The sequence below is a fragment of the Melitaea cinxia genome, chromosome 26 (assembly GCF_905220565.1).
Source record: "Melitaea cinxia chromosome 26, ilMelCinx1.1, whole genome shotgun sequence".
Classification (NCBI taxonomy): Eukaryota; Metazoa; Arthropoda; class Insecta; order Lepidoptera; family Nymphalidae; genus Melitaea; species Melitaea cinxia.
Window position 1 is genome coordinate 10,969,333 of NC_059419.1, and position 19,614 is coordinate 10,988,946.

Sequence of the window (19,614 nt, forward strand, 5' to 3'; positions counted from 1 at the left end):
GTTGACTTTGGCCTTTCGGGTCGATGATTATTTCCTAGCGTTTGAGAATATCTTGGAATGTTGTAGAAGATACGGCCTTGAAGTCGGTCAAGTTAGATAAACGGTTTTTCTATTACAAATATTAATATGTAATAATTGTGTTATGATTTCGTAAGGTTATTAATTATTCTTTAGACAACTTACACAATTATTTAAATATTTTATAGTTTAGCCTCATAAAATTTTGGTAGTAGTACTGATTTTGGTTATCCTTTGTGTATTTGATAGCTGACACTTGTCATTTGTCAATTTTTTTTTGAGTTTTGAGGTAACGCTTTACTACTGATATAACATTACACAATTGTCTAACAAAGATTATATTGTCACTTATGGCTACAATTCTACTCTACCGCATCATACTATTTTATGGCTTTTAGTAGTGTCAACTGAACATCTGTTGAATAGCTCGACTGGGGAAGTACCATTTTTACAGAAGATCACAGCTAAATAATACTGCTTTTAATTAGTACTGCTTTTAATTAGTCATAATAGTAATTGCTTTCAAATTACACTTAGAAACTGATTGTTCCTTTTTTGTCACTTGTTACTTGAATATGTTGTGTAAATACGGAAATAAATAAATAAAATAAAATAAAAATCATTGTTGAAAAAATTGCAATGTTTTAAAAATAAATCAAATTAAATTAAAATAAATTAGTATTGTGTTTCTTTGATAAGTAAAGTGACCAGAGCTTCTTGGAAGGACCGGTAAACATTTAAAATCAGGTGGTCATCGGTACGCTTGTTTGAGGACCTAGTTGTATAAACAAAGTCTTCAAAGACTTCAGGAGGGTACTAGGAGGGAAGTATGAGGACATGAACTTAGTAGCGACTGATTTGCCTGAATAGCTGATTTTTAGCATATCTCCTGTCACTTAACGCACAATCCTGTTTGACCTGAAACTGTAGGCACTTATAACTTTTCTTCTAAATAGTGAACTCATATATAGTTTCAATTTAAAGCGTTCCAAATTCAAACTTTTTATGTATGTTTTTGGACTTAAGTACTTATTAGATTTGCCTGTGAGTACTCTACTGCTTTTTAACATAAAAGGGAAGGATAAGAGATTCATTTGCAGTTAGACATACATATACTAGCTCACTCTGCTTTCTACTCCGGTATCGTGGGTTCGTTTCCCACCCCAAGTATGATTATAAAATATCTGTTAGAGACTGCTGCTAACACTAGCATTAAGATTCCTTTCCTTTGAAAAGACCACCGTGTAATTAACTTTTTGTGTCATTGTATGCGTACAAAGGAACTCAAATAATCAAATAAATGCATAGGAAATTCAATGAACCAGATTACGTGTTAAAAATTATTTTCAGAAAGTGGGACGCATAAGTCTCTTTCTGATTTGAAAAATGTTTGTATAGTTCGTGCAGTAATTTGTCGTAGTCTGAGTGTTTTTGCTTGAATTGGTTTCTGGAACTCCAACATAGGTTTCTCAACTCCTGTTTCCTCCTCTCAACAGTTGGTTCAGTCAAGTGCACAACTAATGCGGGACATAGGTCTCCCCAAGTTTGCGTCAGTTATCCCAGTTTTGAGCAATCCTCATCCAGCCTACACCAGAAATCATACGTAGAGCGTCGGTCCGGCCCATTCCATTGCACGTTGAGCATCTTGGAGACGTTGGATGAGTTAGGCCAAATACTTGCCGGCCTAAACGAGTCCTCCTGACGTATCGGTCTCTGTATGAACTTGGACAAAACGAAAGTTATGTTTAACAACCGAGTCATACCGATACCGGTATCGGTCGATGGTACCCTTCTCGAAGTTGTTCAGGATTATATTTACCTAGGCCATACTATCCAACTAGGCCGCAACAACTTCGAGAAGGAGGCCGATAGGAGGATTTGGTTGGGCTGGGCGGCGTTTGGCAGGCTTCGTTGAGTCTTCACATCGAAGATTCCGCAATGCTTGAAGACAAAAGTCTTCGAGCAATGCGTCCTGCCTGTGGTAGCATACGGAGCCGAGACGTGGACACTGACGAAGGGACTGGTACACAAATTTAAAGTCGCTCAACGTGCAATGAAGGCTGTGAGCTATTTTTTTATTCTTAAATTGACGTCTGTGAAACTGGCACACAGGTAGTTTATTTTATAAAGTAAATCACAAAAATTAGCTAAATCGACGTAAACGTTGTATTACGATTATCGAGTGTAATAATATCGTCAATTTGTATATTTTTGCTTTTACGGTCACTTATTTATTGACCATAATAAATATATGATAAACAGTATATAAAGATAGGACTATTTAAATAGTGATGTAGATAAAAAATGTTGTTTTGTTGATGTGAATAAATTATATAATATAATCCATATTTTTTTTTTAATTTAAATTATTTTTGATACGTTTGACGTAAAAGCAGTGGCGTATTTGAAGATTCGGTCCCATCTTCCCATAAATAAAAATGGGCACAGTAGATATTATCCTGGTCAAAATCTGAAGTAGCCCAACTGGGAAAGTACCTCGACCTTACAGCAGATCACAGCTAAATAATGTTGCTCTCAAGCGGTGTCGTGTTCCTGTGGTGAGTAAGGTGACCAGAGCCCCTAGGGAGTCTATAAGCTGCGGTGATCGCTTACCATCAGGTTAGCTGTATTAATTAATTTATTAGATCACCAACATACTGTACACTGTTGCAACATAAAATATAATAATCAGCAGTACTATAGCTAAGTGCCAGCACAGTTAAAGGTGACGACAACACGCAAATGAATAATAGTAAAATTAAGACCGCGTACCTTACAGTGACAAAAACATTCTATTCACATAAGGAGAACAATGTTAAAATAGACCAATATAGAATAGAACCAATACTCAGAATAGTTTTGGGAACGGAATAATAATTCGCGATTACTTAAATGATATATGAATTTTTCACAAAGTTATTCAATTTAAAAATGTCATAAAAATTAACAGTAAGTTGTATGCAGGTTTGCCGATCTAAATGTATAAAAAAGAATGCCGACCAGGTTACAAATACCATGGAATCGATGTCACGATCATTGGCTTTAAATAAAAATTTTATACTTGGTAAAGTATAATAAAGACTGATACACAACAACGCGTAAGCAATTGATCATTGACTGCAAAATTGACTTGGTGGTTCTTACATCGTCAAAATATATCATTTTAAAATTTGAATAATTTCGTATTTTCATTTTTTTATTGAAATAATAATAGTTTTCTATGTAGTCGTATAGTTTATATAAATAAATAAAATTGGAGTGTCTATTTGTAATATTAAAATAATAGTTTTTTTACTAAATGTGGATGCATACACGGTATATATACCAAAATAACATTTTTTACAATTTTTGTCTGTCTGCCTTTTAATTTAGAAATGTATTTATTTCATAACTATGCGAACCGAACAACAGCTTTTTCGTTAAATTACATGCGGACGATGTCGCGGGCATAACTAGTTTAAAATAAAAATTGTACAGAATATTTCATACTGATTTTTATGTTATTATCACAATCCTACCTGTAACATCACTATATATATTTATCAAAAAAAAAAACAGCCTGTATCAGTCGTCTGTTAGCTAAAACAAGCATTAAGTTGCTTCCCTTAGGAACAGACGACCGTGTGTGTATGCTAAGAGATATAAAAAGATATACGAATTTTTTTTCATGTTGGCGAAGGAACTCAGGAGAAGGATTATTACCCTGCACATAAAAAAATGTTTCACTATAATATATTAGAATGAATAATAAAAAACCCCTTTTGCAACATTTAGCTATATTTATTTAATTAAATATAACAGCTTACAAAATATATTACATTTTAATATGATAGAAAATTAGTATAATCTCATAAAAATATTTAATCTTGAATTGCTGATACTCTTAGCGAAACCTGAAACAAAAGATGATAAATTATTATCTGGTAATTAAGATATAACAACCACTCTTTGTGTAGTAGTGCGTGCGCCTACACACCGGTTGCTTGCGGGATCGATACCCGCTCGGGATGAATATTTGTATATATAAATATATCTTTCCAATTTGGATGTCTATCCTTGTCGGTCTCGCCACCATACCTCGGAGAGCACGTTAAGCTGTCGGTCCCGGTTGTTAAGGGGGAGACCCACAAGGACTGCACAACACCCAGACTACATCAAACATCTGTATGGCCAATACAAATGTTTGTCATGTGCGGGGATCGAACTCGCTACCGACAAACGCCAACGCGTTGTCACGGAAATATTCATTATGCTTAATTTAAGTGCACATCTCGTGAATGTAAGCACCATATGCATATAATTAAACATAATTCAGTAGATAAACTTAAGTCAGTTATCCAAATACGGATGATTAAATATAGTACTCATATTGCATATTACAGTTTATTTTTAAAGCTATTGTTTTAATCATTACAAAGTGACACAATTACAGAGATCGTTAATTAATTTGATTGTAGTCATTGGGATGAATATTATAAAATATAAAAAACCGGGATGTTTGGTGCTAATTTTGGGAGGCCTATGTCCAGGAGTGAACTGCGATAGGTTGAAGTGAGTAAAGTGAGACCATACCTATGGAAATTAGTGCTTTTAAAAATAACGGATATAAGAAGAGATGAGATATTCGGCCGCTTGATAGGACACGATGGCTTGACGAAGCGTACGGTCCGTCTAAATGTAAGCGGATACCATATCTTAAGGACGCCAGCACCATTAAAAACATTGCAAGCTCATGGCCGACCTACACTCGACCCTTTCCAGGAGCTCTGGCTACCTTACCCACCACCGGGACAAAACACTACTTGAAAACAGTAATATTTACGTAATTTTTTAAAAGTATGTGATGGTGCGACAAAGCCAGCCCTGCGGTTACCAATCCGCCTGCCCAACGTGGTGACTGTGGGCAAAACACATGAGTTCACGCCATTTTTAGCGCGAACTTGTGGAGGCCTACGTCCAGCAAGTGACTGCGATCGGCTGATTTATGTGTGTATGTGAGGGTAAAAGTGGCATAAAATTGCTTTCCCAGTTACTGTTGTTGCTGCTTAAAATTTGATCAAGATATTTCTTGATGTACCCTCTCTCAATAAATTGCCGAATATTGTGGCATGTTTCATAAAAAATGCAACCTAATAGAGTTCCTCGCAGTTAATTTGAATGAAACCAATTATAATTATAATTTAAATGCTATTAACGTACATAAATACGTATGGATGTTTTGCATAGACGATCATTTACCTTCGTATCTCCAGTAAACTTTGATCTCGAGCGTATGTTTACACGACTCGTGATAGCGTCCGTGACAACTTTGATTATTATATGTAATTTGTAATTTTAATTGTAATCGTTAATAAGAATTATATTACTATTTGAGGATGCGATGCCACGTACGAAGGTAGTGATATACTTTGACCATTTTTTTTTCTAGTTCAGAATGGGTCATCGGTTTTTCTTTTCCATTATTACAACAAAAGGTTTATTAATTTGAAGGATGGTCTCACTTCGGGTGCTATGTGCGTTACGTTATAACATTTTACTAGGTGTACTAATTTTGATTTTTTAATCGAACGCTGGTACTAGTCGTGTGATCTTATTCAAATTTGAGCAAGATTTGACGAGAGACTTTTTGAGTTAGCTTAGTAATCTGTATTCTATTATCTTTTAAATTTGACAAATTAAATACACGAATGTCCTGGAAAAATCTGGACACCGGGATACAGCCAAAAAAAGCGAAACGATTACAGTTAAAACGGGACGTTTGGTCACGTTAGACATACTACGTACAATTAATTATAAAGCGATTTTTTTTCTTTTACTTTTACTGCCAAGCAGAATCTTTATAAATTAAAATGAACTGATAAACGCTTTGCGCTAAACTTAAAAATAGCTTGACCAATTGGATACTTTTTTTACGTTTTTCTAATGATTTTACAAAAAGTGTTTACGGAATCAAAAATTAGGGAAATTGCGCTAAAAGTTAGTAAATTTCAGAAAACGTAATGTTCATCAAGAAAAGTTCACGTATTTGACGCTCTTTAGGTAATTGCGTCGTTTTTATTATTTTTACTATAAAATTATGAAACATCACTCAAAATTCCGAATCTTTGGCTTATAAAAAGCTTTATATGACCATTAAATAATAGTTTTCAAAAAATTCAATTTTACAAATTATTATATGATCGCTCAAAATGCCTTTGAAGTATACTGGGTAAAGACTTTTTTTTTATTTTAAATTTTGTTTTTTGACTACAATCACAAGCATGATTCTTTAAATTGTATTATAGTGTTCTTAATCTGTTGTATGCAAAATATATTAACGGAAGCGTTTACCTTAAAAGTAGGGTAACAGAAATAAGGCAAACCTTGCCATAAATAAAGGTTTTGTAAACTAATTATCACTTGCATTTTAATTTATATTACACTGATAATGTATGAAAAATCAATTAAATACTCTTAAAACTTGACACCAGGTCAAGAGTAATTCTTGTCCCTCACCTATATTACGAATGCACTAATCATTTAAATTATATTAACATTGTATAGTATTATTTCATGCCAACTTTGTCCTGACTACATATTTTGATTACTGCAAAAATACCGAATAACGAAGGGTTATTCTTCATATGCGAGAAGGTTAAGAGGTTGGGGTCTTTTCTACCTCCAGCAAACAGTCGCTAATAGGTAAATATGTAGTTATTTATATTCTAGAGAATCAATAACTGTTACTTTTAAAGGTTGAGAATAAAAATATCTGATGGATAAATATTGGTGGTGAGAGAAATTAAAGAAGAAGAAAAATGTTTGTGCGACTGGAGTTTATTTGTGAAGAACGTTTACCGTAATATTTGGAATATTGATTATGTGTCAGATTGTTTTGTCTGTAAGATACAATTATATGTCAGATATTAATTTTATAAAATAATTTTTAATAAAAAAAACCGACTTCAAACAGGAAACTAAAAAGTGAAAAATAAATTTACAAACAATAACTACTCTAGTATCTACTCGTAAGTTGTATTCAGTTTTCTTTCATAATTTGTTTCATTGACTATTAGGTTGAATACTGTTATTATTCTGTTATTGTTTTGACATATCTAATAATATTTTTTGTACTTGTTTGTTGTGTGTGTGTTGTTTGTATTTGTTATTGTAGCCAGGTTGTTGTAGTATTTACTTGGCACCAACTTCAAAATTATAAAATATTTATTTTATCATTTCTGATTAACTAAATCAAAATACGAATTACTTTGTACTAAGTAAATTTATTTTTCACTTTTTAGTTGCCTGTTTGAAGTCGGTTTTTTTTTTATTAATAATTATTTTATTTTACAATTTTTAGTGATAGGTAGACCTAACAAGGATGCTTTTTCTCTTGTGTCGGGGGTCCGGAAACATACAAAATACACAAGCACAAACACCCAGACAATGACAAACATCTATATGGCCAATACAAATGTCTGTCGTGCGCGGAGATTGAACCCACCAACGCCAGCGCAACAGCCGGTGCTGTGACCGCTGCGCTAACGCGTCGACATACTATGAGTAAAGTTCGCTATCAGGTGTACGTAATAACAACCGGGACTGACAGCCTAGCGTGTTCTCCGAGGCTAGGTTGGGGGAACCACAAGGATTAACAACTAGACCGAAAATGAATATTTGAATAAACATAAATATCCACTCCGAGCTGGAATAGAACCCACGACCGTCGGTGTTTAGGCGCCGCCGACACGGCACATGCACCATTATATCAAAGCGGTCGTCAAACAGCAAAAGGTAACTGCTGTAAATTGTTGAGAAATTCCCTCGAGTGTTTATGGGCTCCATCATCAAACCTGGTCCTGCGACACAGACGATCACACAGCAGGTAATTGCTATAAATCGTGGAAAAGTTCCCACGACTATCTTTCGTCTCCATCATCAGACTTTAATGGCACTTGTAACTCATATAGGTGCAAAGTTCTCATCAATAGAAACAAATTAAGTTCGAACAGCAGGTAATGGCTATAATTCGTTGAAGAGTACCCTCGACTATCTTTCGTCTCCATCATTAGACTGAAATGGCACTTATAACTCATATATATGCAAAGTTCTCATCAATAGAAACGAATTAAGGTCAAACAGCAGGTAATTGCTATAAATCGTTAAAGATTTCCCTCGACTAACTTTTGTCTCCATCATCAGACTGTAATGGCACTTATAACTCATATAGGTGCAAAGTTCTCATCGATAGAAACGAATTAAGTTCAAACAGCAGGTAATTGCTATAAGTCGTTGAAGAGTACCCTCGACTATCTTTCGTCTCCATCATCAGACTGAAATGGCACTTATAACTCATATATATGCAAAGTTCTCATCAATAGAAATGAATTAAGTTCAAACAGCAGGTAATTGCTATAAATCGTTAAAGAGTTCCCTCGACTAACTTTTGTCTCCATCATCAGACTGTAATGGCACTTATAACTCATACAGGTGCAAAGTTCTCATCAATAGAAACGAATTAAGTTCAAACAGCAGGTAATTGCTACAAATTGTTGAAGAGTTCCCTCGACTATCTTTCTTCTCCATCATCAGATCGACTTCAGACCTTTATTAAATAGTAGTGCTTTATAGTACTTAATGAAAACATGATGAAATTTCACTATACTCACTATAGACGGCGCCACGGTTCGCTTAAACCGTAATTTAAAAATTATCATATCGAAAATTTCGCTCGAGCGGGTGTATCGTTCCATAGCTTAATTGGCTAGAGCGCCGACACGGTACGTCGGAGACGCGGGTTCGAACCCCGCTGGAGCGGTCAATTTTTGATATGATATTCAAAAATGATGAAATTTACTAGTCACCCTTACGATTTTTGAAAGTTTCCCGTCGATTTCTCTGGGATTCCATCATCAGATCCTGGTTTCCTTATCATGGTACCAAACTATGAATATCTACTTTCCAACAAAAAAAGAATTATCAAAATCGGTTCATAAACGAAGAAGTTATCTCCGAACATACATAAAAAAAAAAATATATATATATACGGTCGAATTGAGTAACCTCCTCCTTTTTTTGAAGTCGGTTAAAAATATTATGAGCTGCATCCAAAATTGCACTGTTATGAGTATTTGGAAAATTACAATCATTTTCTTTTTCTTTTTGTCTCCTTTACAATGTCTAATGAATTGGTTTATGCCTGTAATATTAGATCTAAGAAAATAAATAAATAAATAATAAATAAATAAATTTTACAAAACAAAGTTTGGGTAAAATTACAAATCGATTGCTAAAATTAATTTAAAATCTTACAAATCAATGATTATCACTGCGAAATTATGAAACAATTCTAGTACAAAAATTGTTCAAAAGACGTCCGAACACTTAGTAGCATGTGTTGTGATTTTACGATCTTCATTTAAAAATCCTACTTGTATTCTTATTTTAAATGTTCGTCGAATTTCATTAAAAAACTTTGAGATAATTACAAACATTGTTTGTAATTTGGTTTAGTAGAATTTTTTGTAATATCACAAAACAGTTCTTTCCTACTTTGAATAACGATCATTACCTGTCTGTGATAAGAATTGGGACCGACATCTTTACTTGTTTCTCAAGGCGTGAAAGAGAAACTCACATGAAGATACATTCAGAACAAAAAATAATATTCGAATACGAATATCTGCCTTGAAAAGGAATAGAACCCGTACTACACCAGAACGGTTGTCAATTTAAAAGGTATTTACAAATATGAGATACATATATAAGGAGTGCATAGCTCCTTACTTTGCACCAGTGGGGTTCAAACAAACAATGTTGTTGATCGAGGCTAATTAATCAAATTACAGTAATTGTTGTTGTGGGTAACCTCATTACGTCGCATAATAAATATTGTTGATTACGATATATTATTATGGCCTATTTGTATGTATTTACATCGAATTAAAAATGTGATGACGTCAGTAAGTGTTTAATGAGTATTTACTATTTAAGCTGTTAATTTTTATTTATATGAGAATTAAAATGAGATTTTAGCTTTTATAAAATAATATAAAAATATTATATTATAAAAACGCTTGAAATTAATATTATTTACTGTCCATACCGTATCAAACTTTTGATGGGCCTAATAATAATAATAATAAAAAAAACTTGTCCTGACACTAATGTAAAATACTAAGGGTCGATCTAACATGATTGATTAATTCAGTCTGTAGCATCCCACTGCTGGGCAAACTATTCTTTCTCCATGTAGGAGAAGAACCGTAATCAACCGCGCTGCTCTCGTGCTGGTTAGTGGATACACTCCTTACTATGAGTAATGATAACTATCAGGTATCTATGATAACAACCGGAACCGACAGCTTAACGTGCTTAAGGCACAGTGGGAATATCTGTATTTGTCTAAATACAAATATCTATCCTGGATTGGGACCAAACCCGCAACCAAATAAAAGAATCGGTATTTAGGCACTAATGGGCAAAATATACGTAATACCACGTTTATTCTCTTGTATTGTTAAGCTTGTCAAAGACGGGGCTAGTTGTAAGAAAAGTATTCTATTGAGGTAGGGCACAGAATCTGGAGCAGCTCAACTGGGGCAATTAACCTTACAGAGGATCACAGCTAAATAATACTGTTTTCGAGTAGTGTTTTGCTCCTGTGGTGAAATTGGTCGCTGAGAGTGGGGTGAGGTCCTCGTGTTGCAGGTGTCGATAAGCTACCGTAACCGTTTGCAACGAGCACTTCACTTTTATTCAGCTTATCGCAGTCCACTACTGGATATATGCTTCTCCAAGTGCGCACCAGACACGGCTTTCCACGATCCTCATCAGCCACCACCAGCATTACATAGATCGTAAATGGCAAATTACGTAGGGCGTCCCACACTGCGTGTTGCATAATTATTGCAGTTACTCACCGTTAACGAATGGCACCTGACGTTTTTCACTGTACCGTTTCAGCTTTCCTGAAAAACGTACAAAAATATCTTTGAGATATTTGGCTTGTGGGTTCTCAAAACAGATAGAGTGTAAAAGTTCACCGATACCTATAGAATAAACATCATTATTTGTGTGGTTACACTAGTGAAGAATATAGCCACCCTCTCTCTTCCCGTGGATGTCGTAAAGGCGACTAAGGGATAGCACTGTTCCACTACCATCTTGGAACTTAAAAAGCCGACAGATGGCGGGATAACCATCCAAATGCTGACTTTGAAATACACGGGCCGAAGACGGACAGCAGCGTCTTCGGTGCGACAAAGCCAGCCTTGCGGTCAGAAACCCGCCACCCAGTGTGGTGACTATGGGCAAAACATATAGGCTAAAGTGATGATGATGAGTGATGATACATTATTGGGGCTAACTCAAAAACTATTTAATTTCTCAATTATTAACATGTATGAAACACATGTAAAATTAGAGAAAAATATTTTATTTTTTTCGCAAACAAAACAAATCTGACTTCAATTACATCGACTAGTAGTAGACGAAAAAATTGTCAAGTAAATTCACGTTATCAAAGATCACTCAAGAAGGAGTAATCAGATATCAATCAAAAAGATGAACCATGATTGACCATTTGATTAAAAGAAGAATAATTAAAATCGGTTTACCCAGTAAAAAGTAATGAGCTAATAATAAAACGACGTTTGACGGAAAAAATTATCAAACAAATACGCATTACTAGATATAGCTAAAAAAGTATTCGTCAGATCTCGATTAATTTAAATGGAACCATAAGTACAACCTTTCGAATAAAAAAAGAATAATCGAAGTCGGTCAACCCAGTAAAAAGTCAGGAGGGTAATACACATAAAAATGACACTGTCGACTTGAAAACCTTCTCTTTTTTGGAAGCCAGTTAAAAAGTATACAAAGACGACAAACACATACATAAGGCGACAATGTTCTTTCCATGATATTTAGTGGTGGAAGGTTCTAGTGCTAGTGTTTAAGAGTTTCAATTTATTCGATTCCGGCGTCTACAACACGCCTTAACGGTTTTACGTTTCCGCGTTAACTTGGTGTATACTTTTGTGTTCAATTTAGTGCTTCAAGTATAAGTCGGCTACGAAATCAATATATCTAATAAAATTTAACGGATCGCTGTCTGCACATGGAAGATATATGAGAAAAAAATATTATTGGGACCTTTATCAACACAAACAGCACCTGAAACAATGATTGTAAGAATTTTTGTCTGTGCGTTTGTGCACGCTAATCTCAGAAACGGCTTATCCGATTTAGATCTGGTTTTCACTAATATATTGTGGTAAGCTTAACTTAATATTTAGTGTTTGTTTTATGTCAATCGGTTCAAAAATAATAACGTCATGCCAATTTGGAAAACCACTATTAACGTATAAATACCCTAACGACGGTATTCTCTCGATGGTCTGAATAATAAAGAATAACGATACATATGTACACAGTTTAAAAATAATTATCCAATTTACTGCAATCGTTACGAAGTTTTGGAATCGATTTTCATTTAAAGCCCCCGGTACAAAAAAAATATGAGGAGTCAAATCTACCTAGCGCATGACCTCGTTACGTTTCTGTTAACGCCATCTATCGGAACCCTATTAGATTATTTGATTCGTTTATTTGCTTTTTTCTTAGACTAGTAAGCCTTTTTGTGCTCGATGTGACCACGAAATATCACAAGAAAGGAGCCGTAATAACATATCACTTTTATTGAAGTTATGCTTCTTTTGTCGTGTTAGGGAAAAATTATGAGAGTGAATTTTTACGATGCGCGCGCACACCGTCACAATAAATCGACACCCTGAAGTTAGCTAGTCCATGAAGAAGAAGTTAGCAACGTGAAGTTAGCTAGCCAATGGAGTATAACTTCTTACGTGCGTACATAAGTACACACACTTTTTTATTCTTTTTATTACGCGATTTCTATATTAACAAAAAATACTCGAAAATCACCAAAAACTTTGGTTTCTGTCTAGGACGACGCTTAATTGTTCATAATTCATTCAAATTGTATGTTTGAAAGATAATATTCTAAAAAATGTATAAAAATATTCTTTGCATAAAAACTATACACTTGATTTTGCGCATGAGGGGGTAGTCTAAAGCCTCACCACATCTGCTAAAGACATCACGTGAATGGACGATATCTTATATATATTACTAATTTTGTATTAAAACACAGTTTTTTTTAAGTAACTGCCGAGCTGCTTCCCGATTCCTTTCTGCAGAATTTACATTCTGAATCGGTAGTAGCTTCACTTTTTTAAAAATAGTAAAAAATTTAATTTGTAAGATGACCAATTCAAGGTATTTTTGAAGTCTTTTTAAATAAAGCTATTTTGATTGATTTTAATTATTAGCACATTTGAGATATCCCTTCTTGCATATTCTTACATACACCCCATTTTACACATATGAATACATAAACACGGCCAAATTTTACTTAGACATATAAAGGACTGAGTTATATCGTTTCCACGCGTTCTTGGCAATCATTTCATAGTTTATTGCTCGCGTTTATAATCTTTCCCATATATATTTTTTATACATTCATCCGTGCCGACACAAGCCAAGAGTTAAAACCGTCGAAAATTCTAGAATTTATCGTTTTGACTCGTTGGGGCGTACGCCTTGTTATGTCTTTGAGACTGAATAATGTTATGTTTAATTAATTGTAGGTTGTTTTTAGTTCAACTTGTAGTTTACCCATTTCAATTGTCGAATTTAATTTTTATAATGTTTATAACACAAAATCATCAAAATCGGTACACCCAGAAAAAAGTTATCCGGTATAATACAACGTAGGTCAACGAAAAATTAGTCAAGTAAATACGCATTATTAGCTCACAAAGTACTTATCAGATATCGATTAAATTTAAATGAGACCACATGACAAGCACCTTTCGATTAAAAAAAATCATCGAAACCGGTCCATCCAGTTAAAAGCTCTGATGTCACATAAATAAATTAAAAAATACACACGTATTGAGAACCCCCTCCTTTTTTGGAAGTCGGTTAAAAATACTTAACCAGGAGTATAAAATCCTGTTGTCTAACAGATCCCAGTCGGGAACGTGTGCATAGGGGATCTAAATTAACACAATAAAAACACAAACGCCCAGACCATGACAAAAATCAGAAGAATCCATTCAAACATGTACCATTTCAGCTTTATTTAAAATCGGTCATTTACTGTGACCACTATCCTTCCTAAAATTAAAACTCGGCGACAATACCATCATCAATCAAACAAAACGAATGCTATAAAATTTTAAAGTAAAATTCTGCGCCGACTTCGTCCACGAATTAATTCGAACAAACATTGAAGTACATATTTATGTTCAATAAATAACAAGAGGCCATTCGCAGACGTGGACTGGGACTGTAAATTTGGCGATAAATTGCACGGATACTGGAGTTGTTCCGTTGCTTGAGAAATATTTCGTGTTGTTCATTCGATTTTTGAATTTTTTTTTAATCTACATATATTTTTTTTCTAAATTGAATTTTTGAACGTTTGAACTTTATTTACTTATTTTTAACTTACTAGAGATATATAGCATGTTGTTAATTCGATTTTTGAATTAATTTTTTTATCTACATATTCTTTTTCTAAATTGAATGTTTCAACGTTCGAACTTTAAATTGTTTATTTTTATGTTACTAGAGAAATATTGCGTGTTTTGTATACGATTTTTGAATTTAGAATTCTTTAATTTAGTTTTTTTTTATCTTAATTGAGGTTGAACATTAGATTAATTTTTTAAAAGATACATTGCCAGGTCGTTACGTTGTTTTTTTATACCTATCCACTTTATTAAACTCGTATAGATAATCTTTCGAAGACTTACACTTTTAGGTGGCTAGCTTTGAACTAATTAATCTATTGTAACAATTCTCTGTCTATTACATTTTTTTATTAATACTAGCCGTAACAGGCTATACAATATCGTGTTATGACTCGCTAGCATCATAACTAAACAAAAGCTCAACACGGACAAAATGGAAAGAAAAAGCTCGTGACGTATTACGCCGCGTTAGCGCAACGGTCACAACACTGGCTGATGGCTGTTATGGGTTCTATTCCAGTGATCCGGACATTTGTGCTTATGTAGTGTGTGTCTTTCTGAACCCCAGACACGAATAAATGCTATGGAGAGCCGTTGAGTACGAGGAAATAAAGGTTATTTAACTTGAAGCCATATTGAAACAAATACAGCTATTAAAAGAAAGATTTTAGAATATCAAAAATATTTTCAAAAACATGCAAGAGACTTCAATTTCATTCTCCATTTAAAAATTAAACATGTTCCAACATGCCAAATTCGACTATTTATATTGTTAAATTCACGTTCTCGTACAATTCTAAAGTAATTCTTTCTCGAATTGAATTCGTTAATGTCATTCATAACTTCCACGGAACGAGGGTTCGTGGAAGTGGCACGTTTCTTTTGTGTGCACCGAATGTAGTTGAAACGTAGTCTATTTAACTACGTGATATAATATTTTACCTGTATTTTTTCAATAGCTGGGTGAGTTCTGGGTAGTTGGTAAGTTATTGTAAATTTACAATTTTGAGTATATATTTTCTGAAGAGATTAGGCCATGGTAAGTAGTGTATGTAGAAGGTTTATCGATTAAAAAGAGCAACAATATACAGAAGGTACTAATGAGGTGATGATATATATTTTATTATACTTAGAAACACAGTTTATAGATATCCCACTGTTAGGCAAATACCTATTCATATTCAAGAATCTACTTGCGAAGGATACGCTTGAGTATTTCTTTATGTGTATATATTTGTAAGCTATTCGATGATGGCTATTTTTTTTATTTCTCCACATTCACATTTTTTTCTAAAATTCTTACACCAAAGAATAAATGGATTAAATTATAAATAAATAAACACAGATATTAAGAGAGGTACAAACTTGTTTGATGTTCTGTCATTTTTAGGATCGATTGAGGTTTTTACCCACTGTACGTATTCTTTATATTATGCGTTATTTCAAATGTAAAATTAAATCATTATCGGTTCCAGCTAATAAATATTTGTCATATTAAGAGTAAATTTCATTTATTTTCCGTATTATTTTTAACGCCTGATAAATTTTTGTTGTAAAATGAGTGAAATAAAATATCAACATTTTTCGGAGAGGCGTCATATTCATTATAAATAAATTAATATTCGTCTCCAATTAAGCATAAGATGAAATCCTAATTCAGGCATTTGAAACTCGTAATACTAAAATACAAACATAAAGACATATGTATGCCCAATACAAAACTTTAGCCAAAATAACAATCACAATCAGCCGAAGCTTCAAACGTATCTTATTCATAGGCATATAAGAACCGCTCTGATCTAGTGGTGGCCTAAAACACGACAGTTTACGGGTTCCATAGAAGGTAATTTAGTTTATCAAAAGAATGTAATAAAATTGCCTTAACTAGCTACCCTACAACTTCGTAGGGCAAAATTTGTAATAAGGTCTCCTTATATTTTTTTTCTTACACGTGAAATTTTTTATAGTTATTACAGGAAATACTGTGTAATGTTTTTCCACAAGGAAAAGTTGAATAATTATTTATTAATAAATCAAGTATTACAATATCTAAACAAATTATTTCGTTTGACAAGACAAGTTTTAATTACATCGACAAGAACAACACAGTACTTTCGTGTAAAGCCAGCGTGAACATCTATCATGCTCCTCTCATGCAAGCCCTTATTTTTGTTTCTTTTTTATTATCTATTATGTTTACATACTTTTTTGTTAAGATACTATCTAACTACAAAATTTTATTATATGTAAAGAAAGACAGAAATTAGAAAGTATTAAAATACTTCCCTTTTTTTGTTTTGTACAAACCATTTAAGTAAATCTCAAATCACTACGAACCGTTACCACTTCCATGACATTCTACTCTATGTGGTTTTTCGATTTTTTTTCTCCGGAATAATCTAAGATATACAGCGCTGTAGCCGTTCGGACGACTCTGGAACCGTTCCAGAAACGTTCCAAAGTTGCATAACCGGTCTTATTTAAGGATTATTACATATACACTAAACACACACAAATGGCCGCTGCAACGTAGCTGAGTGTATTGTCCTGCAATCGCATTCCTTGCACCACTTAATGTAATATTTTTGATTGGCAAGTTAATGGCGTGCTACAGTATAAAAATATTTTAGTGCCTATTGGGTTTATTTTCGGTTACGTTTTTTTTGTAATTTTTCAACCTTTAAATCGAAATTTTACTCTATATAAATGATTAGCCCGAAGACGTAGTGTGCAGTGACCCTGATTTCTGCTTCTGGGTTGTGAGTTTGATTCCGCCCCTAGTCTAGGTGTTATAGATGTATTTATTTTTATTTACGTGTATTATTCGTATGTATTTACGGAAAAAATATGTAGCTATATCAGTCGGCTGTTACCTATAACACAAGCATTAAGTCGCTTACTTTAGGAACAGACGACCGTGTGTGTATGTTATAAGATATTTATTTATAAATCTTTTAGAACTGGTTTTAACATTTGCTGTCCGTTTGGTGGTTACATAATATTGAAAGTAATTTATTATTAATAATGGAGAATATATAACTTCAAAACGACTGCAATTGAATTTAATATTTTTCCTTTTAGATATTCGTTACTATCCGGAGTACGCTATGTTTCAGCCTGTAATATCCCACTGCTGGGCATAGGCCTCTTTACCTATGTAGGAGAAGGATCAGAGAATAATCTACCTCGTTACTCCAATGCGAATTGACGGATATATTTCCTACTATGAGTAATGATCCCTATCAGGTGTACATGGTAACAACCAGGGACCGACGGCTTAACGTGCTTCCTCGGTGGGGAGACCGCGGCAAACATCTGCATGGTCAATTCATAATATGTTTGTGATATGTGCGAGATCGAACCCGCAACCGTCAGCGCAATAGCCACAAACCAGTGCTGTGACCGTTGCGCCAACACGTCATCACTATCCGGAGTAGGTTTATATAATATAACATAGAAAATAGTATATACACATAAAAAAATGGCGCTACGAAATTCGCCAGGTCAACTAATCTATATTTTTATATATACTAGTATTATAAAGCTGAAAACTTTGTTTAAACGCGCCAATCTCAGGAACTAATGGTTCGAATTTAAAAAAAAAAAAAACTTTTTGTGATTGATACCTCATTACCGAGGAATGTTATAGACTTTTTGTCCTAAGATTAACACGTGTATAACCGCGGGGAACAGCTACTATTATTATAAAATTACACTTACATTATATTACGCGCGTACCATATCTCGCTCTCAATAGTGAAACATAGATAACCTGAAAATATACACAATTTGAAATTATTAACCTAATCGAGATGAAAACGTTCATTCTATATTCATCATTACAGCCTATACAGTCCACTGTTGGACATAGGCCTCCACAAGCTTACGCCAAAAATAACGTGAACTCATGTGTTTTGCCCATAGTCACCACGCTGGGCAGGCGGGTTGGTGACCGCAGTACTGGCTTTGTCGCACCGAAGACGCTGCTGCCCGTCTTCGGCCTGTGTATTTCAAAGCCAGCAGTTGGATGGTTATCCCGCCATCGGTCGGCTTCTTAAGTTCCGAGGTGGTAGTGGAACCTTGTTATCCCTTAGTCGCCTCTTACGACACCCACGGGAAGAGAGGGCTTGGCTAAATTCTTTCATCTCATTCTATATTACTTAATTTAATTTGTCATTTAGTTATTCATTAAAGAACTAAGTTGAATCGTAAACTGGAACTACCCACTGCTGGGACACAGGTTTTCTCAATAAAAATCTGGAGATGTGAATTTTATATTACACTATCGGTCTGTGATTATACCTGAGACCGACGGTCTTATATGTTTTTTGAATCACGATTGGGTAACTCAGAAGGAAACGAATGTACACTAATATAAACCTGAAACGTTTGTTTCTTTGTTAAAACGCTCTAATCTCAGGAACTACTCGTTCGAGTTGAAAAATACTTTATGTGTTGGATAGCCCATTTACCGAAGGAGGCTATAGGATATTTTTTTCCTCAAGTAACACACGCGAGTGTGAAACACAAATATTTGATACAAACGGGATTCGAACTTGTGTTTATATTTACCGTACTGAGCAATATTCGATATAAAAACATTTAATTATTAATTGATTCAACACTATCAGACTCTATATAAACTCTCACCAACGCCATCTATGATGTCCTTCATGAACTAAAACTCACTTGACAAATTGTTAAACACGCCATCTATGTTTTTGAACTTTACTTTACATACACGGGCGTTTTAAATAAAAAATAGCAAAAATATGTTTCAATCGTTAAATATTATATATTATTCTTATATAAAAACATATATGCCATACTTACATGTTATAAACACAACATCTATCAAAAACGCCATCTGAAATCAAACTCATCAAGAATTGTTAGTAACACGGAGCAAAAAATTTGCTTATGGTTAGTGACATAGTATAGAAAATATTTTAGAAATACAATCAAAAATACGATATTAAAACTAAGAACATGTCTAATTACACAAAAAAAATGAATCAAGCACGTAGATGCCTCTTCAAAAATGTTATGAGCCTGT

The 19,614-nt window shown here is 33.9% G+C and overlaps 1 long non-coding RNA gene across 1 annotated transcript; it reads right to left on the minus strand.

Moving 5' to 3' along the window:
• Positions 1–3,815: 3,815 nt before the first annotated feature.
• LOC123666588 lies at positions 3,816–18,386 on the minus strand. The gene is made up of 3 exons (XR_006745283.1): positions 18,279–18,386; positions 10,920–10,967; positions 3,816–3,911 (listed from the first exon to the last, which is right to left on the minus strand). It is a non-coding gene; the product is annotated as an uncharacterized LOC123666588 (long non-coding RNA).
• Positions 18,387–19,614: the final 1,228 nt, after the last annotated feature.